Source organism: Dermacentor andersoni, chromosome 4 (genome assembly GCF_023375885.2).
Source record: "Dermacentor andersoni chromosome 4, qqDerAnde1_hic_scaffold, whole genome shotgun sequence".
Lineage (NCBI taxonomy): Eukaryota > Metazoa > Arthropoda > Arachnida > Ixodida > Ixodidae > Dermacentor > Dermacentor andersoni.
Window position 1 is genome coordinate 211,374,545 of NC_092817.1, and position 23,207 is coordinate 211,397,751.

General features: G+C 42.4%; 1 long non-coding RNA gene across 1 annotated transcript; it reads left to right on the forward strand.

Annotated features, from left to right (window-relative positions):
* The first annotated feature begins 7,839 nt into the window (after positions 1-7,839).
* Positions 7,840-16,905, forward strand: LOC140217423 (uncharacterized). Its single transcript, XR_011893999.1, has 2 exons — positions 7,840-8,678; positions 14,779-16,905. It is a non-coding gene; the product is annotated as an uncharacterized lncRNA (long non-coding RNA).
* The last annotated feature ends 6,302 nt before the right edge of the window (positions 16,906-23,207 follow it).

A 23,207-nucleotide genomic window follows, 5' to 3' on the forward strand; every position in this document is an offset into this window, starting at 1 on the left:
GGATCAACAGTTTGGCTTCCGTGAACACAGATCTACTGAAATGGCACTTGTTAAGATCAAAGAAAAGCCCCTCAGTAACATTGAGAACAAACTATATTTGGTTGGTCTTTTCCTGGATATTAGAAAAGCTTTCGACTCCATTGAACACACCGTCCTATTTAATAAACTGTCATACTACGGAGTTCGCGGAGTGGACCTAAAACTGATTCAAGATTACTTCACTACCAGGCAGCAATGTACGTGTTATAATGGGTTTTGTTCACAAATGAACGAAATTGCACTCGGGGTCCCTCAAGGGTTGATTTTGGGTCCACTTTTCTTTATTCTATACGTAAACAATATTGTAAACATACCGCTTACTCCAGATATAGTCTTGTATGCTGACGACACAAGTTTGTTTTTCTCAGGTGACAGTCTACGTGTGCTAGAAATTACAGCGAATAATTGTTTAGATCAACTTTTAGTTTGGTTATCAGCAAACCAGCTACAGTTAAACGTCACTAAAACTAAACATGTCGCCTTTACGCCTAGAAATAGGCCTGATTGCTGTGCTTTTTGTGTAAAGTTCAATAGTTGTGTAATCGAGTGGACTTCAGCTTTAAAATTTTTAGGTGTACTTTTTGATGAGAACCTGAGTTTTACACCTCATGTAACGAAGATTCATTCTAGTATTTGTATGTCAATAGGCATATTGTTTAAGATGAGATACCTTGTTCCTACTTGGTTGAAATGCCGTCTGTATTATGCTTTAATTCAGTCCCATCTTAGTTATTGCCTGTTGGTATGGAGGACTACATTCCAATCAAACTTAGATCGACTAGCTGATATGTCTCCAAAAGCAATCAGTTCGCTGTGTTGAAAACCTTGGACCCCGTGATCACAAGGCACCTTTTTTCTTGAAACATGGACTTTTAAAAATTAATCAGCTATACGAACTTGACCTCGCTATATACATACGAGGCGAACTCGAGAAAAATTCACAAATTTTTTATCAAAACTGCCTCTCAAGTTACACCCAACACAATTTCAGGCATGACCATATTAGAGTTCCATTTTGCAGGACCAACTACGGTAGAAAACAATTACCATACTTAATTCCATCATTCAAGAATGCACATCTTAGCACAATCACTATCGCGCAAAACTTCAGATCGTTAAACTGCTTTAAAAAGGCTATGAAAAAATATTTGCTTTCCCTTTCTGAATAACATTGTGCTAATTGCTTTCTTGTGTGTTTTATGTATGATTATTTTAAGTCAGTTTCATATTGTGCTTGTATATATATTTTTTCTATTCATATTACTCTGTTGGACCTAAACTGTTTCTACTTAGAAAGTTGTACAATGATTGTTGTATTTACTGCGGGTACGTTTGTAATGTATGCTATATAATTGTAATCCACGTTATTGATATGTGTGTATACTATATTTATGATATGCTACCTTACCGTTGAGCAATGTATGGGTGACAGGGCCTTAGTCAGGCAGACAATGTTCTGCCTTTAGCCTTGCCATCCAAGACATTCACTGTGTCTAAATCAATGCTTAATAAAAGAATAGCAGGTGAGCAGTATATATCTACAGATACAAAAATAAGATGTATAACACATGTAAGAAATGTGCAACAACTTTGCGCTTTGCTCATAGGCAATTAATACTACAGAATATATACACCAAATACAAGTATATGCTAATTTTCATGACAAAATAAAATTGCATTTTAAACATCCTACGCTACGTACATACATGCACAAGGTACAGGTACATGCTGGTTTGCGTAATCAAATAACAGCACTAGAAATTTTAACATGGTAGGATATCTCTTTCAATTTTTAATTCAAACTCAGACAGTGACTCAGGTGTTAGTGGTGAAAGGCGCTATCATATTCTATTCATGGATGGCAACTGGAAAAAGGAATATTTAAACACCTCGTTGTTACATTTATACTCTACTAAAGTATTTGTATGTATGTGCCTAGTAGCTAGGTCGTGTTTGTGAATAAGAAATGTAATTTGAAATGTCAATTTTTAAATAATTATGCAGGAGTTGGTAAATAAATTTTAAACGTGCCTGTTTCGCTTGTGCTTCTAGCGCAAGGAGCCCAGAAATAGCTAGAAGGTTAGTAGGAGAGCCTTCACGTTTAAATTTGTTATGGATGAATCGAATTGCTTCATTTGTAGTGTTTCTATGTTCTTTATGTTGGTCTGGGTATGAGAAAACCATACAGTGTTTCCATATTCGAGGATCAGCCTAACAAATGTTTTGTATGTTAGGAGTTTTGTCCATCTTTGACTTCACATCACCACGGATATAAAATGAGCGCGCGCCTCGCTGCAAGAGCAGCTAGGGCAGTTTACCGCGCGCGAGCAGGATGGAGTGTGCTTCATTGGTGTGTCTTTTTGGCTTTTGTTCGGTTGACCAAGGCCCAACTACATATATACTAGGCAGAACTGTACAGTTGCGTACTGAAATTTAGAGCTGTGCTTCTGACTACTATTTGTGGTACGTTTGTTGTGGACCGCTTCGAAATGTCCCGAGGCCAACGTTCTGATGGTCCATTTTCAGACATCGCTTGGTTTCTAGCGCTCCTCTTCAAATGTCAGAGATATTTGCAATGCTTATCTCGAAGTCTCTAGCAGCATTATGTTTTTGGCACTTTCGTGGTGCGAGAAGCTGCCTGAGCAAGTTGCTTATCAGATGAACATTCCATCCAGGGATTCTGCTTGTGTGAATTTTCTTTTGGTATATACTTGTAAAGATAGCTAGAAAGTACTGGCTTTCTATCTTGAGTCTTGTGGCCCCAGAAGCAGGTGCTGGCATGCAGGCCATACCCTTTTGGTCATTCATTAGTATGCGATCTTACCTCCTACTAATCAGTTGTACACTTTCAAATATTACTGTGGCGTTGTGACTGCTAGTCATTTTCTGAATGTTAACACCCATCTTTTGTTACTTTTGTTTTAGTCAAGTTGAATTTTGAAGACTTTTTTATTGAAGTTCTTTGTTTTCTAGATCCACGTTTAGCCTGTTTGTAACAGCTAGAACTTGCAATGAATATTTTCATGCATGTGCCAGGCTGGGTGCGAATCATTCTTGCAATAAAGCTTTATTAATTGTATAAATAAAAAAGCAACGTCGATATGACATTGTAAGCCTCACTTGTGTGCTTTACGTAGTGGTTACTGAAATCACTTTTTTCATGTAGCCATTGCACGATTTGTAAAAAATTCATAAGGATCAAAATACAGATCTACGATTTTGTGAGCCTAGTTTTCACATTTTGATGAGTGCTCGGACTATATATAAAAGTAGACAGGCACTTTAGCATACACTAAAGGCACGAGACATTCCTTAAATTACTTGTCATTCTCACTCGAATGCATTTTCTTATTACTTTTCCCCCACAAAGGGTCGTGGGATCCGGTGTCTTAATTAATGCGGTATTAATTACGTCTTAATTTTGTCATAAATAACATCAACGGTCTGGGGTTCAATTTCCACCAAAGGCCGATGGTTCGAGTGTCGTAATTAACTATATTAATTAGCAGTATATTAATTATATTCGTCCTAATTGACACAAAGTGTCATAGGTTAGTTTACCACTAAAGGTCGATGGTTCTAGTGTCTTAATTAACGCTACCTCAACTGTGCTTTAGCTAGCTTTGACCTCATTAACACGAAATGTCGTGGGTTCGAAGGACTTAACTCTATCCTAATTAACTCCACCTTAATTAATGCCAAAGATAGTGGTTTCTACCCTCAACCTTCACCATGTCAATTAGAATCCAACTTAGAGATATGGCCGGTTCGCCCATTTCTCTATGTTGAATCGTGGGTTCGAATGCCTTAACTTTGCCTTAATTAACACCAAAGATCGTGTGTCCGACTCCCACCGAAAAGTGAGGGTATGACTCGCGCCAAAGGTCGTGGGTTCCCCTCTTGACCTTCATGATGTCAATTGGAATCCTACTTGGAGATATGGCTGGTTCGCCCAAATCTCCAAGTGGGTTCGACTCCCACCAAAGGTGGTAGGTTAGACTGCCTTGATTAACTCTATCATAATGAACTGTGCCTTAATTCGCTTTGCCCTGTTTGACACCGAAGGCTGAGGGTTCGAGCCCCAATTTCGGTGCCACTGAATTTTGGTGCCATAATGCCAAACATTAGATTTTTTTACCTATGAGCCATTTAATGATTTGGCTTTAAACGGACACTAAAGTGAAAAATTATTTCTTCTGCATGTGTAAATTACCGTTCTACAACACCAAAAACACATCTCTTGCAACAATAAGACGTTTGGTAAGCCAGAAAAAGCCCAAAAAGGAAATACGGGTGGCGACGCGTACTTAAGTTCCCACACCTGGGGGCTGTGACGTCTTGGATTTTGACGGCATCTTCTAGGGCCTGCTAATTATATATAGCAGTACAGACTGACTACATTGTGTCCTAAAGGAACCAACTATTAAACATGGCAAGTTTCGGGAACCTTTATTCAGCCAACGCGACCCAAATGCGAAAACATACTTTTGGGATCCCTGACGTCACGCTGACGTACCAGCGCTGGGGTTTCGGCGCGAAATTCATATACTGATACTTGGACCTTCATTTTCTCATCTAATAATCAAACTATTTTTTTTAATGACTGCCTGCAGGGTTCTCAAACAATGCTTCGTTAGTCTAAACTGATTTATTGTTTCGCTTTAGTGTCCCTTTAAGAAAGATACCTCATGAGTGCTGCAATTTATATTTTGACATATGTTAACAAAACATTTCAAACGAGGTCACCAGCTACTTGACAACAATGGTGACAACTGTGGCATTAGTGCGCTTCACCAGATGCACCACTGAGGACAATGTGAACAGCGGAGCATGTGGCTGAAGCATAGCTAAAGGCACATGTCGTCGGCCAGTCATTACGTACTTGCGCAGAGTGCAGCTCACCCTGCTACGATAAACGTCACCCGTATTTTGTCCGAAAGTTGTTTTCTCATCTCTCCGCAGCAGTGCCATTCCCACCTGGCGGGACACTGTTATGGTGGTCAGCACCATCGCCGCATCTGTAGCATGATATAGCTGGCATGCACCCAGTTTCCTAACGTCCGTTGCTGTGCTTTTGTTACCACCATCAAAGCTGCCACTGTCTAATCGTCATTTGAATAGCACCGAAAATGCAATGGCACTGCAATGGCGGGGCAAGAATACAAGCTGCCCGCCGTGGTTGCTTAGTAGCTATGGTGTTAGTGGGTGTTAGTGGCTGCCAAGCATGAGGTCACAGGATCGAATCCCGGCCACGGCGGCCGCATTTCGATGAGGGCGAAAACACCCGTGTACTTAGATTTAAGTGCACATTAAAGAACCCCAGGTGGTCCGAATTTCTGGAGTCCCCCACTACGGCGTGCTCCATAATCAGAAAATGGTTTTGGCACGTAAAACCACAGTTTTTTTGAGAATGCAAGCTTCAAACCAAATACAGGTGACGTAATTGCACTAGGACAAGCAGCCCCGCATTCCGCGTCGAAACCACATGCGCATGCATGTGTACATGTTCAAAATGGCTGGCCGATGCCGCACAATGCGTGCTAGGTTATGCTTTGGCCACACGCCCTGCTGTTCGCATTTCATTTGTATTCAATAGTACTTACATCTGCTGTGGCACTTGCAGGCATGCACGCTCATTATAGCGTGAACAAAAGATCCAGTAGATGTTCTATGAACCGCGCCTGTATCACTAAAAGAAACATCTATTAGAGGTCACTTATGTCCAGCTGCGACATGCTTTCAACATGCATCTTAAACCCATCATATAAATGATTTAACTAATTCCTGCAACCGATTACTATATATTATAAGGTTATCTACACCGTAACTTGTCATCAGCACCTCCTTCAGTCTAACTACTAGCATATAAAACCTTAATTCGAACTAAACTAGAATATGCTTGTGCTATTTATGACAACCATCAGATTAATATGATTAATACCATTGAATCGGTTCAGAACCGAGCGGCCAGATTCATTATTTCTGACTACTCCTATTCCACAAGTGTTTCAGCCTTAAAATCCAGGTTGTGTCTTCCCTCGCTCACCTCCCGCCGCAAAAGTGCTCGTCTTTCATTTTTTAGCTTCTTTCATTTACAGCCCACAGGTAACCAGGTCATCATTCCAGCCCATCGTTTTTCCTGCCACACACATCTTAATGATGTGTATCTACCTCACGCCCATTCCACTACGTATCGACATTCTTTTTTTCAATACACAGCCCGTGAATGAAATACCCTTCCTTCTGACATTGCCCTCATCACTGACATTTCTCGTTTGAAAGCTGCCACCGAAGACCATCTTTCAAGTCACATAACCTAACCTGACACGCCGTTTTTTCAATGTGCCCACCCCTCATGTGATGTCCTGTCCAGGGACCTTTGAGGTATAATAAATAAATAAATAAATAAATAAATAAATAAATAAATAAATAAATAAATAAACAAACAGTTACAGCAACGTGATCTAGATGAAACTTAGGTTATCCATAGTACGTATTTGTAATGCTGTTAAGAGAAATAGAGATATCTATAGATATGTGCAATGTTTAAAGCAAATATGTTTTATGGACATCTATGGGACATAAATGGTTCACTGGGGAAGTGTTTGGAGCACAGGTAAGGTACGCTTTGACAGTATACCTGAGTATACCCCATGATGGCTGCGATGGGTGCGCATTCGAAGCTTTGGCTCTGCCGGAAAGGTGTGACACGGCTTGTCTCGCCCAACGACACTTTACCCACACCGGTACCCTTGCACGCAGCAGCGCAGAGGCATACTCCTACGTTGTGCCAGGTGCTTCACTCATCACATTACTTATTTATTTTATTTATTTCGGATACTTTCCTGGCCCGAAGGCATATTAAGAAAGGAGTGGTAAGTGAAAAAAAAAAACAGTACATAATTATACAATAATAGGTATTACAAAACGGCAGAAAATACAGCAGTCTTGAAGTTGTCAACGTCAGAAATGGCAGCGATGGAGGGAGGAAGGTCGTTCCATTCGGCGCTGGTCTTAGGAATAAAAGAACCACGACATGTTGTTCTAAAAAATGGAACACCAACTTTAAGCATGTGATCGAAACGGGATGAAATGTATGAAGGGCGAGTAATAAGATGATCGTTTAATAGTGGGTGGTGGTGATACAGCCTGTGGAAAAGACAGTCTAAAACATTTACGGCGCAATGAAAGGTCCGGTAAAGCAAGTGTGTTTTTCATGGAAGTAATGCTGGCGTAACGGGAATAGTTCGATAAGATGAAACGTGCTGCGCGATTCTGGATGGATTTTAGTCTGTTTATCGGTGTGATTTGAAAGGGATCCCATACCGTGGATGCATATTCTAGCTTTGGTCAAACTAATGTTTTGTAGAGGGTAAGCTTTATCGGCATAGACGCAGCAGAGAAATTTCGACGCAAGTATCCAAGAACCCGGTTAGCGTTATTAGTGACGTGTTTGATGTGCGTATGCCATGATAAGTTACGTGAAATACGAACACCTAGGTATTTTTACGAGTTGACGAATTCAAGAGAAGTATCGTGTTGTCAGTGTTAGTGCGGCCCCATACATGCATTGTTTTACATTTATTAACGTTTAGTCGCATGAGCCATTTATCGCACCAGTTGGATATGCTGTGTGTTACAAAGTAACGCAAAACACAAACGGCGATTTTCAATACTTGGGCACATGCTCCACTTGCGAAAAGAAGTATGCGGCTGAGTGCAACTTGCGCTGTGGAGACGTCATTCGCTGGCGCTGCTGGCGCCGTCCATGCATGTGGAGAGACGCGGGCGACGGCTGGCTCACCGGTGTCCGGCCCCGACAAAGTCACAGGAACGTCACTTCCTCTAGTTCATGGTGTGGCCGCCAGATGTCATATTTCGTAAAACTGCATGAAATTTATTATTTTCTAGTTTCTGCCTGAAAACAAAGTTGTGTCAATCGATTCCAGCACCAACGCTTTCATTTGGACTAAAAGTCTCGTCTGCAAAAATTTTGTTCAGTATCCCTGTAAATGTAAGGGCTTCTTTTACCTTCTGAAGAAAGGAGTTGGTATCGGATTGTGTTTGGTGCCTTTCTTGAACGATTTGGTTCTCACCCACCATAACAAATGTCAAGTGAAAATACGCTATCGTCAAAATTAAAAAAAAAAAAGAATGTATAGGCATTGTAACGACTGGCCTGTGTGTTGAACAAATTATGTTGTGCGCCAAAGCAACGACGAAAGCCCTAACATTTCAAATATGCTGAGCCGCCCGCAACAGTTAAATAAACCACCTTAGGAGGCCGCAACGACAAAAAGACGTTAATTAGCATTTGTGCACGCATTCTGGTCTACCCCGGTGGTGCCCTGCATGAAGTGAGTGGGTTAAGCTTCGCGCATGCATTCCTTCTCCTCCTCCACAAGGGAGGCGCCGGCAGAAACTCTATGGCCGGCAGTGTCCGTGTGCAGCAAGAGCTGGCTGACACAACCCACTTCCCCGTTCCAAAGGGGACGTTCATAACATACACCCCTCCATTCATGTCTATCAGTGCCTTTTCCTCTGCTGGGCCAGTGGTGGTTAGAGGGACCACTGAGCTGCCTACGTGCAACGAACGACGGCCGCAAGCGTGGAGAGCATTCATTCTTTCTTTCTCCTAAGTAAGGGTGTTCTGGATTCTATTCACAAGTTCCGTAGACTGTCACGCCCCCGCACCAATTGGCGAATTTTTTTTCAAGGAGTATCGGAGTAACCGCAGACGGTGCAGCGGTAGCGAACTTGCTTGCTTTTTTCGTGGTTGCCTGTATGCTTGGTTATCTGTTTTTATGCACCATTTGTTCAAGATAAAATTGAAAAGCAATCGCATACGCAAACAACGGTGTGGCTTTTATCCCAGGTATATGTAGTACGTGAGCAAGCGTCACAACTATTTGCTCAGGTTTCAGGTGCGTCAACTCATTGTGTGTGGTTGCCGCAGTCTCTCGTTTCGCCAGAAACATGTTTTCATTCTCGCTGCACCCCTTGCTCCGCTGCGCAGCCAAGCTCGAACTGCGAACTTGTGGCCGGCGCAAGGAGAACGCACGAGCATTCAAGATAAAAACTGACATGCTTGTAGCACTTTGTCACAGCTACAAACACAGAAATGCTACAGTAGATCTACCTGGAAGGCCATAGTAAGTATTTGACCATGCTTCACTGGCAGCAGCCCTCAGTGTGGTTGCAGTTGTCTCGTCTCACCAGAAACGCATGTACTTCTGAGCTGCACCCCGTGCACCAACGCAGCTACAGCGGCCTTTAAAACAAAATTGGTAGAACATAAAACACAGCTACAGAATTCGCGACGTAAGCGCAAGAACTTTCTGTCGAGACTCCTCATCACTCGAACAATAATACAACTCCTTCAAGCAAAATAAAACAACCAGTATGGCTTTCTTTACATGTGTATGCACCAGCTTAACAGCATAGAAAAAAGACGTCTGAAAAATCGCAGTTGTGATAACCTTAGCAATATCCTTCCAATAATTATCGAATTTAAATATATCTGCCCATAACTCAATGTGCGAAAGGAGCTTGAAAACATCGTATAGCAATAATATTGCTCTCTGTTGTGAAACAGCAGTGCGTGAAAGGTAGGCTTTGCGGGCAGTTGCAATTAGCACAAAGAAAAAGAGAAAAGACAAGGCAAACGTACCTTGAAAGAACCTTCCCGGTAATAAATAAATTCCAGCCCATGTGGCATCTCTCGGACACGCGACGTCTGCAGGCAAAGCCCTTGCACATTGACAGATGATGCACTGCAGGCTTTTGTGCTTCCACATGCCCCGGAACAAATAATGCACTTGGCATTCATGACTTCTTTCCCTTCAATGAGCCACTGTATCCACGTTTCTGAGGCATCTATGTTGTGCATGATGTCACTTAGCGACAGTGACTGTGAAAAAGGTAGAACCACCTTCAACCGCTAAGCCAACTATGAGCTTACATGAAGGATGCACGTGTGCTCAGGGGTTCCTATACTCTTTGTGGGTGCTATATTGAGTCGCCTTGCAAATAAAGCACGCCCCCACTGTTATGATTGGGGGCTCAATCCCATCGCTCGTGATCCGTTGTCAAGATTGGAGTCCGGCATGAATTCGAAGGTAGCTGGCCCATGCTGTCGTCCAACTTATCCACGCTGAGGACGTTGATGAAGGGAAGGACTGCTTCTCATCGAGAATGAGGGATATGGGTTTATTTACAGTATTTATATCAGTCTAACATGACTGTTTGAGAAAGTACATCAGTCTAACATGACTGCTTGAGAGAGAGTGACCTGAGCAGCTGCACAACAGCGGTTTTTAAACACTTGGTCCTCTACCGATACAAGGTGATGCGAACGTTCGTTTAGTCATCGCAAACTAGCCGCCTCCCTGCGGCACGGTTTACACACACACACGCACACACGCATACACACAAGTGCGAAGGTCCGGAGCCGACGTCAGAGGGGCCCCGTAGAACTCGGAGCCGTTCCGGGTAGCGCGTTGTCTTGTGTCTTGGTCGGTGCGTGGGAAGCAGCGCAAATCGGCGTTCCCGCGGCAACTCGCGCACCCGTAGCAGATCAGGTCCGCGTTGGGGAGTTTGGGAACAATAGTTGGCCCGCTGAACTACTTCCGTCACAACGCATCCTAGCTGAACCGACGGAGAGTGGAGGATGCGCGTATTGATACCGACACAAAGTCGACTTCGCCACGCCGTAGCTAGAGGTTGGCGGTGATGCTCCCGAGATGTTGCTTCCACAGTTGCAACGGGTTGGCAAAACTTTGCACTGCAGCTGGCTGTTCTTAACACCACCAACATACTTCAGCCTTCAGCAATTGAGCAAGTTTGACTGTGTGTCGTTCTCTGTGAGGAGGCTTGTAGAGCTGGCCGCTCCTTTGTTTGTTACTCACTACGTGGATCACCTTTCGTCTCTGCCTGGGCCCCTTCATGCTGGTCAAGCTATAGACGGCCAGGCCCATGCTACCTTGACGGCCCTGGGTGAACTGTCCTTAACAATGATACCTAGCGTTGTATGAATTTAAGCCATAAACTATAACACTGAGATAGTGAACGATGCGATTGCTTTGTTCCGTGGGTGTCTTGATGACAATCTGGTCATTACACAAGCTACCAGTTAATGACACATCATCCAATTTTTAGGTATCACACCTTTACGTTCTGCAAATCGTGTATGTTTTGAATATCACCTTTGGGTAAAAAAGACACACCTACCGCGTGCTTCATCACATTTAAACCTGGTGAAGCAAGCAATTGCAAATCTTTTTGTCTCGTTAATGCGCTCTGCAAAATGTGCCCTCATGCGATGTCCAAAAGAAGGCTGAAAGAGTGCCTGATGGATGCAACGTACCTTCACTATACTCTTTATCTTAGTGGCAAAAAATGCACTGAGAAAACTAAATACTGTATCATATGTGTGAGCGAATTAATGCGTGGCATATGCGTGGCATATCACATGGGTGGCCAGAAATGAGCAAGTGAAGTTAATATATTTTCTGGTCTCCCGAAACGTACCCACATTCCCCCAGGCTACAGGACAGATCCATCCGTATGTGGACCGAGGCTGTGTGAAAAACACCAGTGCCCTTTCGTGTCCTGTGCTCAAGGCGTGGTTTATCGTTTTAATTTAAATGTGGCAAAGCATACATAGGGCAAATCGCGAGGTGCCTTAAAGGAAGTGCGAACAAATGTTGAATCAATATTAGTAAGCTGCGACGACTGTGCTTGCGAACCATTGTTTAAAGAATGGTGTGTGTTGCATGCAGATGGCGATAAAAATACGTAGGAAATTGTGGAAGCGAGCTTGATTGCAAAGGCGGATGCTAGCTGTGTCAGCATCGCAGCTGCATTAAGTAGACGCGAAATGGTTTATCTGGACTCTGCAATGCCATATGCCATATGACCATATGCCATATGCCCGCCGCGATTTGCCCAGTCTCCCTCTGTGGGTTACAATTATTTGTTGTTACATTGGGTAAAAATTTAATGCATCTCTTCCCGAAATAAAAATTCATTTGAAACTCAGTGCATCATCCTCATCATTCTTTCCTATCCCAGGGTCACTACGTTATGCACTATGGTCACAGAAAAAGGAACCACGCAAACAAGTGAAATAAATATTTTCGAACGTGTTTGAAAACACATTGTCAAATATTGCCATAAATATATCAATGACACATTTGAAATTATTAGAATATTTTTATAATATTATTCAGTAAAAAAAATATTTGGGTCTTCATTAGATTGCTGTTGATTAAGGTATGACAATTGTTTTATATACACATACTGTTTCACTTTATTTTCATTATTATGCTTGGTGTGGAAATGCTGGAACATCTTGTATTAAGAAATAAGACTGCTACCAAAGGGGGGCATTCCAGGAAATGGCATATATTTTATAACCATTCAATTCATTTTTCATTGATGCCACATCCCCGTTATCGCTGGAATTGACCATACGGCGTGACGGATGACGAGATATAAAGCAGGATTGATGCAATTAGGTTCACTGGTCTCATCTTGCAGGGTACGAATCATGGGCCTGCTGTGGGATGCAGGAAGGACACACACATCTTCACAACAGCAGAAAAGCTTTATTCCCCCCTTGCGCATGACATGCGGCATGTCAATTTCATCACAGCATTCCGTTCAGTCACATCAGCTTGTGGCTGAAACAAAGCACTTTGCCAGGATACCACTAGAACAAGCTGGTGGCAGGTTTCTTTTGCGGAGGGCAAGATTCGGCAGTAGAGTCCTGGGTGCTGTGCAGGCGTACGCACACACACACACATATACATGTGAACCTAGCAATTACACAAGTGTGGCCACTTTGGGGTATCGACAGTGCATCACAAAACTCCTTAGCTAGACTTCCACACCTTTGTAAACAACACCGACTAAGCTTACAAATATTTCTAGTATATCTATTATGTGGTGCAGCTGACTCCTTCGTGTAACTTTCGGCAACAGGGCAAACGAAAGCGGTTCAGAAGTTTGTACATGAGAATAAACTCAGGCAGCACGATTGCTATAAAATGGCGTTCTGTTTCGGCAAGGAATACAGAGATTCAGTGAGAGCAACTCTGTAACTTGATGTGCAAAGTGCAAAATACATTGCAAGCTCATGCCGCATTGCACGAACATAGCAGTGAACAACAGCGGGAGGTATTCAGAGTTTACTGCGCAGAGCGCTGAGGCAATGAGCCTCTTGCATACACTGTGACAGAGATGTGCTGTAATTTTATGACCGTCTTCAGCAGGCCTCTACGCATGAAGCCAAAAGTCATGCTAAGACTTTTGTAGCACACTTTTAAAGCTATGGTCGATGACACTCGCCAGAACTCTGTAAACATGAGGATTCAATAGGAACAAGAGCCGGTGTCACAACGAACTCTAATAGGCCACGTGTGAAATCGCAGTTGCCATGAATACAATGCAAGGCATCTTTCCACTCATTTGTTTTGTTCACTTTGTGATAGCATTTCACTCACAGTCTTTTATTGGGATTCCCGAGGGTTGCAATGTGGGCTTGTTGGTAATGCATCTTCAAGGGGAGTATGGTAGCGTGATTCAAAGACAGGACAAGAGAAGACACGAAGGGACACACACAGCGCTGTGTGTGTCCCTTTGTGTCTTCTCTTGTCCCGTCATTGAATCGCGCTACCATACTCCCCTTTATTGGGATGTCTCAAAATTTAGATGCAAGCATGTATAAAGTTTATAGTTCAAAAACACTTGCAATTTTCCCGTTCCTCAAACAGGTGTTACGTGGCCTTTCTTACTCCATGCACTATGTGTGGTATTTTATTTATTCATACAAGAGTGGTTGCTATCTGTTGAGCAAAGCCAAACACGGGCAGGCATGCATTAGCCACATCAAGGAGTCTTCTCAGGTCAGTGCAGTAGTCATTCACGGAAATGAAGCAAAAGTGTTCAAAGCACTGGCCCCAATTACTCCCATTGTCTTCCACAGGCCAAAAATACTTTCTGCACAACACTGGCAAGGTGGTGATCCCACAGATGGAACCCCTTCTGCCCATTTCTAAATAAATGAGTTGAGTCTTGCCTGTGCTGTCCACTCACCACATTCATCAGTTGAGCAGACAACTCCAGGTGAACGGATCACAAGGTGCAAAGCCTCAGCGACAAAGGCTTTAATGCAGCAGCAAGCTTAGAGTGATGGAATAATGGTTGAACATTCGCTTCCCTATCCAAGATTTGTGCAGAAAGTGCCGCATAAGATTGATCATGCAACATCCTCAACGCAAACATGTGGCACACGAAACATTTCCCCTCCACGGTTATATTTGCACCGATTGCATTTTCTGGAACATCAGCTCGGCACATGCCATTTTAACACTGTAAAGAAGCACACGTCAATGAGGTGCCAGTTGGCATCTACGGGTGGTGGCTAGATGCGGCGTGCGGCAGACGAAGACCAATCGGAGGATGCGTGCGTACAGTTATTTACATTACTCGGAGATACGGTCGAAGGAGTACCTCACTTCGGCGCAGTTGCGGTTAAGCAGTGAACTGTCTGCTCACGGTGAAGACGCATGCACGTGCTCCAGTGTCTCTCCACAGAACAGTGCTGGGTTCATGCACACTGGCGGTTATGGGCACAGCAAAGACCATAAAAAACAAACTCCAATATAAAATTGTTTTTCATGCACCTATGTGAAGCAATGATAACCATTCTCTTTCTTAACCTTTTTATGACCCTAGGGAACCAGTCCCAGGTGCAGTATTGGGTACAAACTTGGAGCTGTGGAGCTGAATGAGTGCAAGAAATAAAGCACAGACAAGACAGCACTTTCATCTGTCCTGTTTGTATGTACTTGTTTTGAATTTTTATTTAACAAACTCACCAACAAGCTTACTTTGTAGTTCTTCTGGAACTTACAGCTGGCCAATGGGAAACCAAAAAAAAAAAAAAGATGACCTCACCCGACAGGTGCTGCTCGCTCGTACTGTGAGGTGAGTACTATTTCTTGCTACCTCATTTCAAAGGAGATGCCACTAGAGATCATCATCACCAAGATTCCGCACTTTACCAACTTCAAATGTGAATAAATAACTTGCAATGTACTTCTCGAAACAAGGCTGACGAAAGGCGGTCTTGACAGGTGTGCTAACATCAGTTAAGTGGCAGCTGCCAAGAAAAACCCTGTTTGTCCGACATTAAATTGTTTTCCATGTACCAAAGGCAGTGACTAGGCGCTGGCATCACCTACGCAACAATGCCCCCCTCAAATGGGCTGTAGTTGCACTTGCCATTCGTTTTGTAATTCACTTGCTGGTGCAAAAGCATCGCAAGCAGCAAAGAAATAACAAACTTTAAAACAACCCTCGCTGGGAATTGAAGTTTTCAATAAAAAAAGCAAGGTTAAAGCAAGGTTAAAGCAAGTTCCAGGTGCCAGCCTATGGAAGAAGCTGGTCGGCCCAGATATATATAACCCACTTTTTGAACACAACTACAAGAACTTTATAGATGCACTTTCCATGAGTTGCAATGTTTCATGGACAGTGCAGTCAATGAAGGCCAGTTCTTAACATAAGAGGCCAGCTTGCAGTACTGTGTCCTTGAATCGACACAGTGAAACATCTACCAAACAAGGCCATGCATGCATCAGGATTAGATACATATTTTTTTCGGTATTTGATCCAGCTTCCCCAAAGGCGTAAAGCCAGCTAAAGGAATGCAATTGAACAATTACTGAATGCTTAAAGGGCAACTCTAGTGATGTTTTCAATGTCCACTGACCTTAATAAAATTTTGAATAAACATTCTCTTTGGCACTCTGATTATCTGTGCCAAATGATATGGCTGCAAGTCAGTTAGTTCTCCAGAAAATGAATTTTAAAGATTGGTTGCTTGTTCTTGACTCATGCCTACGAATGTATTACATTTTACTGGCCAACCTGTGTTCGTGACATCAGAGACCACCACTTCGTTCAGAAACAACAAAGCTAGCTCTTTTTTCCCTGCTATGATGGCCTGCAATCATTGTTTTGACAGACATGAAAACTGGTGCTTCTTTTCGTTTCGCCGCAGCACAATGCATTGAGCTAGCGCACATCAGCTGCCTCACATGGCGGCCACTGGTAAAAAGCAAACACCGATCCTTCAGCGCTCATACTGTCGCTGAAATCACCGCTGCCTAGTTCGAAAGAGCTGTAAACGCTTCCCGTGTCATCAGGAGGCATTGTCTGTTTTGCTTTATTGACATTAGCACCATGCGTACTGCGAGTTTAGCATGCATTCTGCATGTTTGGCACCCATTGTTCATATAATAAGGCTGAAATTGTGTTATGAAGCTTGTGTTAAGTATGGTACCGATACCATGATTAATCTTGCTAAGTTAAAAGCAAACACAAGTGTTCGTCCAACCAGGCACAAAGAAATGTGGACTGTACCCAGCCCTAGAACTACTTACGATGAACAATCTTTGTCCTACAAGCTACCTTCCCTTCTAAACTTATTAAACCATGAAGGTTTTGAGCCTTTGTGTAATCAAAATTGTCTCATTAAGTGCTTCGCCCAGTCCATTGTTCAGAAATAGTACATCCTTTCGATTTTTTTTTTGTCCCTCTTCTTGTCGATCGCTGGTTTTCATGTTTATGCTGTTTCAAGCCGATGCAAATGGGTTGTGTTGTTTTGCGCTTTTTATAAAATTTTGTGTTACTCGACGTTATGTAATATTCATCGATTTATTTGAACTCTTTGTGCATGACTGACCATCATCCTGCTGTTTTGCCAACTGTAACGGGCTCGGGACCTCGTCAAGCTGCTCAAGCTTTTAGTCCTGTACTCCTTCTATCCAAAGGAAATAAAGTTGATTGATTGATTGATTGTGGCTGTTTACTTGCAGTAGTATAGGATCTGACGTCATCGACCTATCGTGATGTCAGACAAAGCAGCTACCCATTTTGGTTTTGGTACTTCGTTTATTCGTTATTTAAAATTATTGATGAGTTTCTAAGCCAACTGAACCACCCTACTGGTGACAGGATTGTCAATGTCATTTGAACATGACCATATCTTAATGCATACACTTAAAAGAAAAACACCGGAGTTGCCCTTTAATGCTTCTATCAAGATGAGCAGTGCCAGAGCTTTCTCACATATCCACGTAATCTGGATAGCAGCGCAGCAGGGACTTCATTTCAGAGGCTATTTTAAGCCTGCCCGTAACCTTCATTTTAAATAAGTAAATAAACCTGCTTATCTTTGTTAAGGGGAGTGTCTTCATAGGCTTCTTTCAACAAGGAAGGAGATCTTAAAGGGACACAAAAGCAACACTGTTATAGTATTTTTAGACTGACAAGGTATGTTTTCAATACTCAATTTGCATTAATTTGGGGAACAAAGGTTGGTTACTCGCAGAGGAAAGAAAGTGTAAAGATTCATCTCTCAAACTTTACATCGCATCACAGCATCGGTACATGTATGACATCACAAATTTTTCATGCGTGACATGTTTTTCTGGGGGAAAGCTCACTGAGTAGAGTCTTTTATTCATTTAGAATGCAATGCAACCTTTTGTTTATCGATATTAACCCCTTACTGCACCTTGTTGCATTTACGCAACATTCCAATGAATACCATTAAAAACAGAAGCAAAGTCCGTTCGGAGCTGCCTGTACACATTGCATTTCCGCAACATTCGTCTGAAAAACGCACCGCCTTGTGCTGCCATCTGTGCTCATTCTTCAGATCTTCTACCAAAAAAAAAAAAACGTGGCGGAGGCTGTGTGCGCCCACGAGCAGTGATACAGGTAAGTCTTGCCAATTATAAATGTACTTCTCCATAAGACAAAATGCAAAAAAAAAAAAAAAATTCGTACGCTAAGCTACACATCCTCCTGACTACATAGATGCAAAAAAACTTTATCTCGGAATAGCTTGTTCTTGGCGACGATATGTTGCTATATTGCGCGAATGCAAAACATGTACATGTTTTTTGTTTCTTTTGAGAAGCGAAATGGCTCCTAGATGCTTTTATGGCCAAGCAATTCCTTCCGATAGTGAAGGCAGTGACGTCTCTGAGAGTGACGACAACCATGAGTGTAAGTTCGTTTCGATTCAATATGTGTGCAATAAGTGCACCAATGATCGTCACGTGCAAATAAGCATCTGAGTATGAATCGCACTAAGTCTATCTTTCACCTCCAACTTCTTTATTTGCCTGTTGTTGCAAATAGGCAACATATCCTTTTTCTGCAAATTCATACCGCAGGAGTCCGCTAAAGTTAGTTTCCATGGGAGTAAAGCTTCTGTTATGCTTCCCTGCAACTCAATGAATAACATTATGAGGAAATAAAAATTGTGCTGTAGAGGTTTAACTATAAACTTCAGTGGACGCTGTCCAGATCTCACAATGTCACGAGAAGCGTAGAAATTTGAACCTCATTTTTGTTCTTGCACCTTTCTTGGCTGACGAATATATTCTTTGTTAGACTGACATTTCTGGTATTCTAGGAATGTAATTTACAAATCCAGTTAACATAAAAATTCCTGATAAGCAAGACGGAAAGCTGGACATTTGGTATGAATCCGTGCTTAAGAACAAAACAGTGTGGTGCTTGTGAAGCTTTGGCACATGAGCAACGTGATCTGATTATAGCCCTGCGGAAAATTCAATTCGGGCAGGTCAAGCCAAAAGATTCCGCCATGTTTGCAAATTGAATCATCAATCATCATCATCAGCCTGTTTTATGTCCACTGCAGGACGAAGGCCTCTCCCTGCGATCTCCAATTACCCCTGTCCTGTGCCAACCGATTTCAATTAGCGCCCGCGAATTTCATATTTTCATCGCTCTACCTTGTCTTCTGCCGTCCTCGACTGCGTTTCCCTTCTCTTGGTGCCCATTCTGTAACCCTAATGGTCCAACGGTTATCTAACCCGCGCATTACATGACCTGCCCAGCTCCATTTTCTTTCTCTTAATGTCAATTATAATATCGGCTATACCCGTTTGCTCTCTGATCCAAACCGCTCTCTTTCTATCTCTTAACGTTATGCCTAGCAATCTTCATTCCATCACTCTTAGCACGGTCCTTAACTTGTTCCCAAGTTTCTTTGTCAGTCTCCAAGTCTCTGCCCCATATGTCAGCACTGGTAAAATGCACTCATTGTACACCTTCCTTTTCAATGGTAATGGTAAGCTTCTAGTCAGGAGCTGATAATGTCTGCCGTATGTGGTCGAACCCATTCTTATTCTTCTATGAATTTCCTCTCATGCTCAGGAGTCCCTGTGATTAGTTGGCCTAGGTAAACGTACTCCTTCACAGACTCTAGACACTGACTGGTGATCATTAACTCTTGTTCCCTTGCCCGGCTATTCATCATTATCTTTGTCTTCTGCATACTAATCGTCAACCCCACTCTTACACTCTCTATGTTAAGGTCCTCGATCATTTGTTGTAATTCATCTGCATTGTTGCTGAATAGAACAATGTCATCGGCAAACCGAAGGTTGCCGAGATATTTGCCGTCGATCCTTATTCCTAAGCCTTCCCAGTTTAATAGCTTGAATACTTCATATGAGCACGCAGTGAATAGCATTGAAGAGATTGTGTCTCCCTGTCTGACCCCTTTCTTTACGGGTATCTTTCTGCTTTTCTTGTGTAGAAGTAAGGTAGCTGTGGAACCTCTGTAGATGTTTTCCAAGGTAGTTAAGTAAGCGGTCTGTACTCCTTGATTACGCAATGCCTCCATGACTGCTGGTATGTCTACTGAACCAAATGCCTTTTCGTAAACTATGAAAGCCATACAGAGAGGCTTATTATACGCTGCGGATTTCTCGATTACGTGATCAATAACATAGATGTGATCCATTGTAGAGTATCCCTTCCAGAAGCCAACCTGTTCCCTTGGTTGACTAAAGTCCAGTATTGCCCTCATTCTATTGGAGATTATTTTGGTAAATATTTTACATAATACTAGGAGTAAGCTAATGGGCCTATAATTTTTCAATTCCTTAACACGTCTCCCTTTTTGTGGATTAGTATAATGTTTGCATTCTTCCAATTTTCAGGGACCCTTGCAGTCGACAGACACTTCGTATAAAGAGCCACCAGTTTTCCAAGCATTATGTCTCCTCCACCTTTGATTAAATCGACTGTTATTCCATCTTCTCTGCCACTCTTCCTCGTTTCATGTCGTGCAAGGCCCTTCTGACCTCATCGCTAGTTATAGGAGGAGTTTCTGTATCCTGTTCATTACTGTTTCTAATGGAGGTATCCTGACTCCTCTGGGTACTGTACATTCTGCTGTACATTCTGGGTACTGTATTCTTCTTTGCTTTTACTATATCTTTGAGATTGCTGATGATATTACCCTGCTTATCTTTCAATGCATACATCTTGGTTTGCCCTATGCCAAGTTTCCTTCTCACTGATTTCAGGCTGCGTCCATTTCTTACGCTTCTTCAGTCTTTCTCACATTATGGTTTCGAATGATTTATTTTCGCCTTGTTGATCAGTTTTGACAGTTCCGCGAATTCTATCTTATCTCTTGAGTTAGACACTTTCATTCTTTATTGCTTCTTTATTAGGTCCTTAGTTACTTGGGAGAGCTTGCCAACTGGTTGCATTGGTGCCTTGCCGCCCACTTCAATTGCTGCCTCTGAAGCTAGCCTAGTTACGGTTTCATTCATTACCTCTATGTCATCATCGTCATCTCTCTGTTCTAAGGCTGCATATTTGTTTGCAATCAATCAGATGGCAGCCATGTAATGAGTCTTGACAAGGTGGTGAATCCGACAACAGCATGCAGTACATATAGGGCGTGTTACAATTCTGGTCAGCATCCGACACCGTTCACGTAGATGGCTAAGGAGACAGCCAAGACAGCTTCGAGGCCAAGTAAGGGAATGTGTTTCGAGCCGCCTGGAAGACGTATGGAAGATGCTTCTGCGACGTGACGTCACTTCTCAGCGACGAAGAGAAAAAAGAAGAGAAAAGTAGATATTTTTTCTGTATTTTAAGATTTTTCACCTGCAAACCCATGAAAAACATGATGTGGCTTACATTAAGGGCACAGAAAAGGGTGTCTACCTTTTCTTGTGCACATGGTTGTATATGTGCACATACAACCTTCCCATTCAGTTTCCAAGTGTCCTGCTCGGCCGCCATTTTGTTTGGGCAGGAAAGGAGCCATAATTTTTTACCACGATGCTGTCTTCACAAAGCTGTCTACTATGACATCTTCATGAGAATTAGAACAAGACTTAAAAGGAAGTGTTAGCTCGGACCCAACTCTGAAGCCGCCTATTCAAATACATGTCAAATGCAGAAACGCTTGTCTGAGATAACCACTGGGCCGATTTTAATTTAATTTGTTGCATTTCCGAGAGAAAGTTAAATTCTAATGATTGTTAGAAGTGGAATTTCAATTTAGGGCCTGAAGATCTTAAAATGAATCTTCAAAAATTGCTAAGCTAGAAAAAAAATAAGAGCACAAAGTTTACAAATTCATAGCTCTGCATCCAGAATAGATATCGCAGTTCTGTAAACTGCATCCATTAGAGCATTCAAGGCGGACAAATTTGATGTCAGTTTATATCTTACGTGAACTTGTTACATTGTCTACAAGGGTTTTACAAGAGTTATACTCACATATTAATGATAAACTTGAGTCATGTGTAATACATCAGTTTTGTCCGCTTCAGATGTACTATTAGATGCAATGTACAGAATTCTTATATTGTTTCCATTGCAGAGCTAGAGTTGTAAACATTATAGTTTCGTTTAATAAAAATCTGCGATTTTTAATCATTTTTATTAAGAAACTGATGGCCTAAATAAAAAATTTCCTACCAACAGTCGCTGGATTTTAACTTCTTTTTTTAGATGCAACAAACCTTATTCGCTCTGATACAGCAGTTGCCGAGAAATACGATTTCTTCTTTCCCATGTATTTAGATAGAAGGCCTGTGCTAAAGCTTGCTCTTAAGATGGCCACTGTCCATTTAGCCGTCTACTTCACTGTCTACAGCAAGCAATGAAACAGAGTTATACTATGTATCATGCACGTATGTTTATAGCTGTGTATATGAATGCATGTAAGTTGATTATGCATGCGTGTAAAGCTATCTATTACTTGTTTGAAATATTGGGCTATAGCATTATGATTGTTATACTTTCATGTGCTGCATACTATTGCTTAGATTGGTTGTAAACATTGTGAAAGCTGCATAAGTTTTTTGCCACATGTTTCTGATACAGCATAAAGGGAGTGGGGGCCATATGAGGCAAAAGTATCGTTTTTGGTTCCCAGCTGCTCCTCAAATGATTTTTTCAAAAAAATAATAAATTGACCTGACATGGTTGAGTGTGACCATGTCCAGAATAGCACCTCTGACAGCATTTAGGCGACTCATTTCTGATTGGCTGAGAAACGAGAACAAACTTGCTTGTGAATCATCGGTGCGACGCATCTGTATGCACCTCGCCAAGTGAGCTGGACTAGTACCACCTCCCATTTACACGTCCAGCTCGCACAGCTTGATTGTTTGTACAAGATCTTACAAGCAGACCTGATCCACATGGCTGGCTGGAGCATCTGCTCCCGTCAGCCGCTAAATACAGAATGCTAGCCGACATACATTTCTCCTTTGTATGACAGTACGCTCAGTGGGACGGCAAATGCTCGGGGCAAATCACGCCCTAGAAACCATGGGTCTGCGCAAGTGTGGTAGCAAATTCAGGCACGGCCGCCAGACTTCGCTCCATTGCCAATCTTGTTGTGTGCAAGCATCAGCAACACTACAGATCACTGTAAGTGTAAAGACGAGGATTGGGGACACCACCGCCTTTAACTTCTGTGCTTGTGCACTGTTCATAAAAAGATTGAATACTGTGCAAGAGCAGAAGTTCACTGCATCCTATCAGGCATCTCTGATAGCTACACACGCACCTTATTCAAACTCCCTGTTCAACATAAGTACTTCACAGCATGCCATGCACATGTGTCGGTCTCACTGTACGCACTGGGCAGTGCATTACTGCACCGATGAAGCTGGTCATAAGAGTCGCTTGTTATGGCGCAAAAGAAAAATTACGCAGTTGTATGCACTAAAAGCACAAATGAATTGTGACTAGCGAGCAGCAACCAAATTTGTACTCCTGAGAAACTGTGTCTGTCCCGT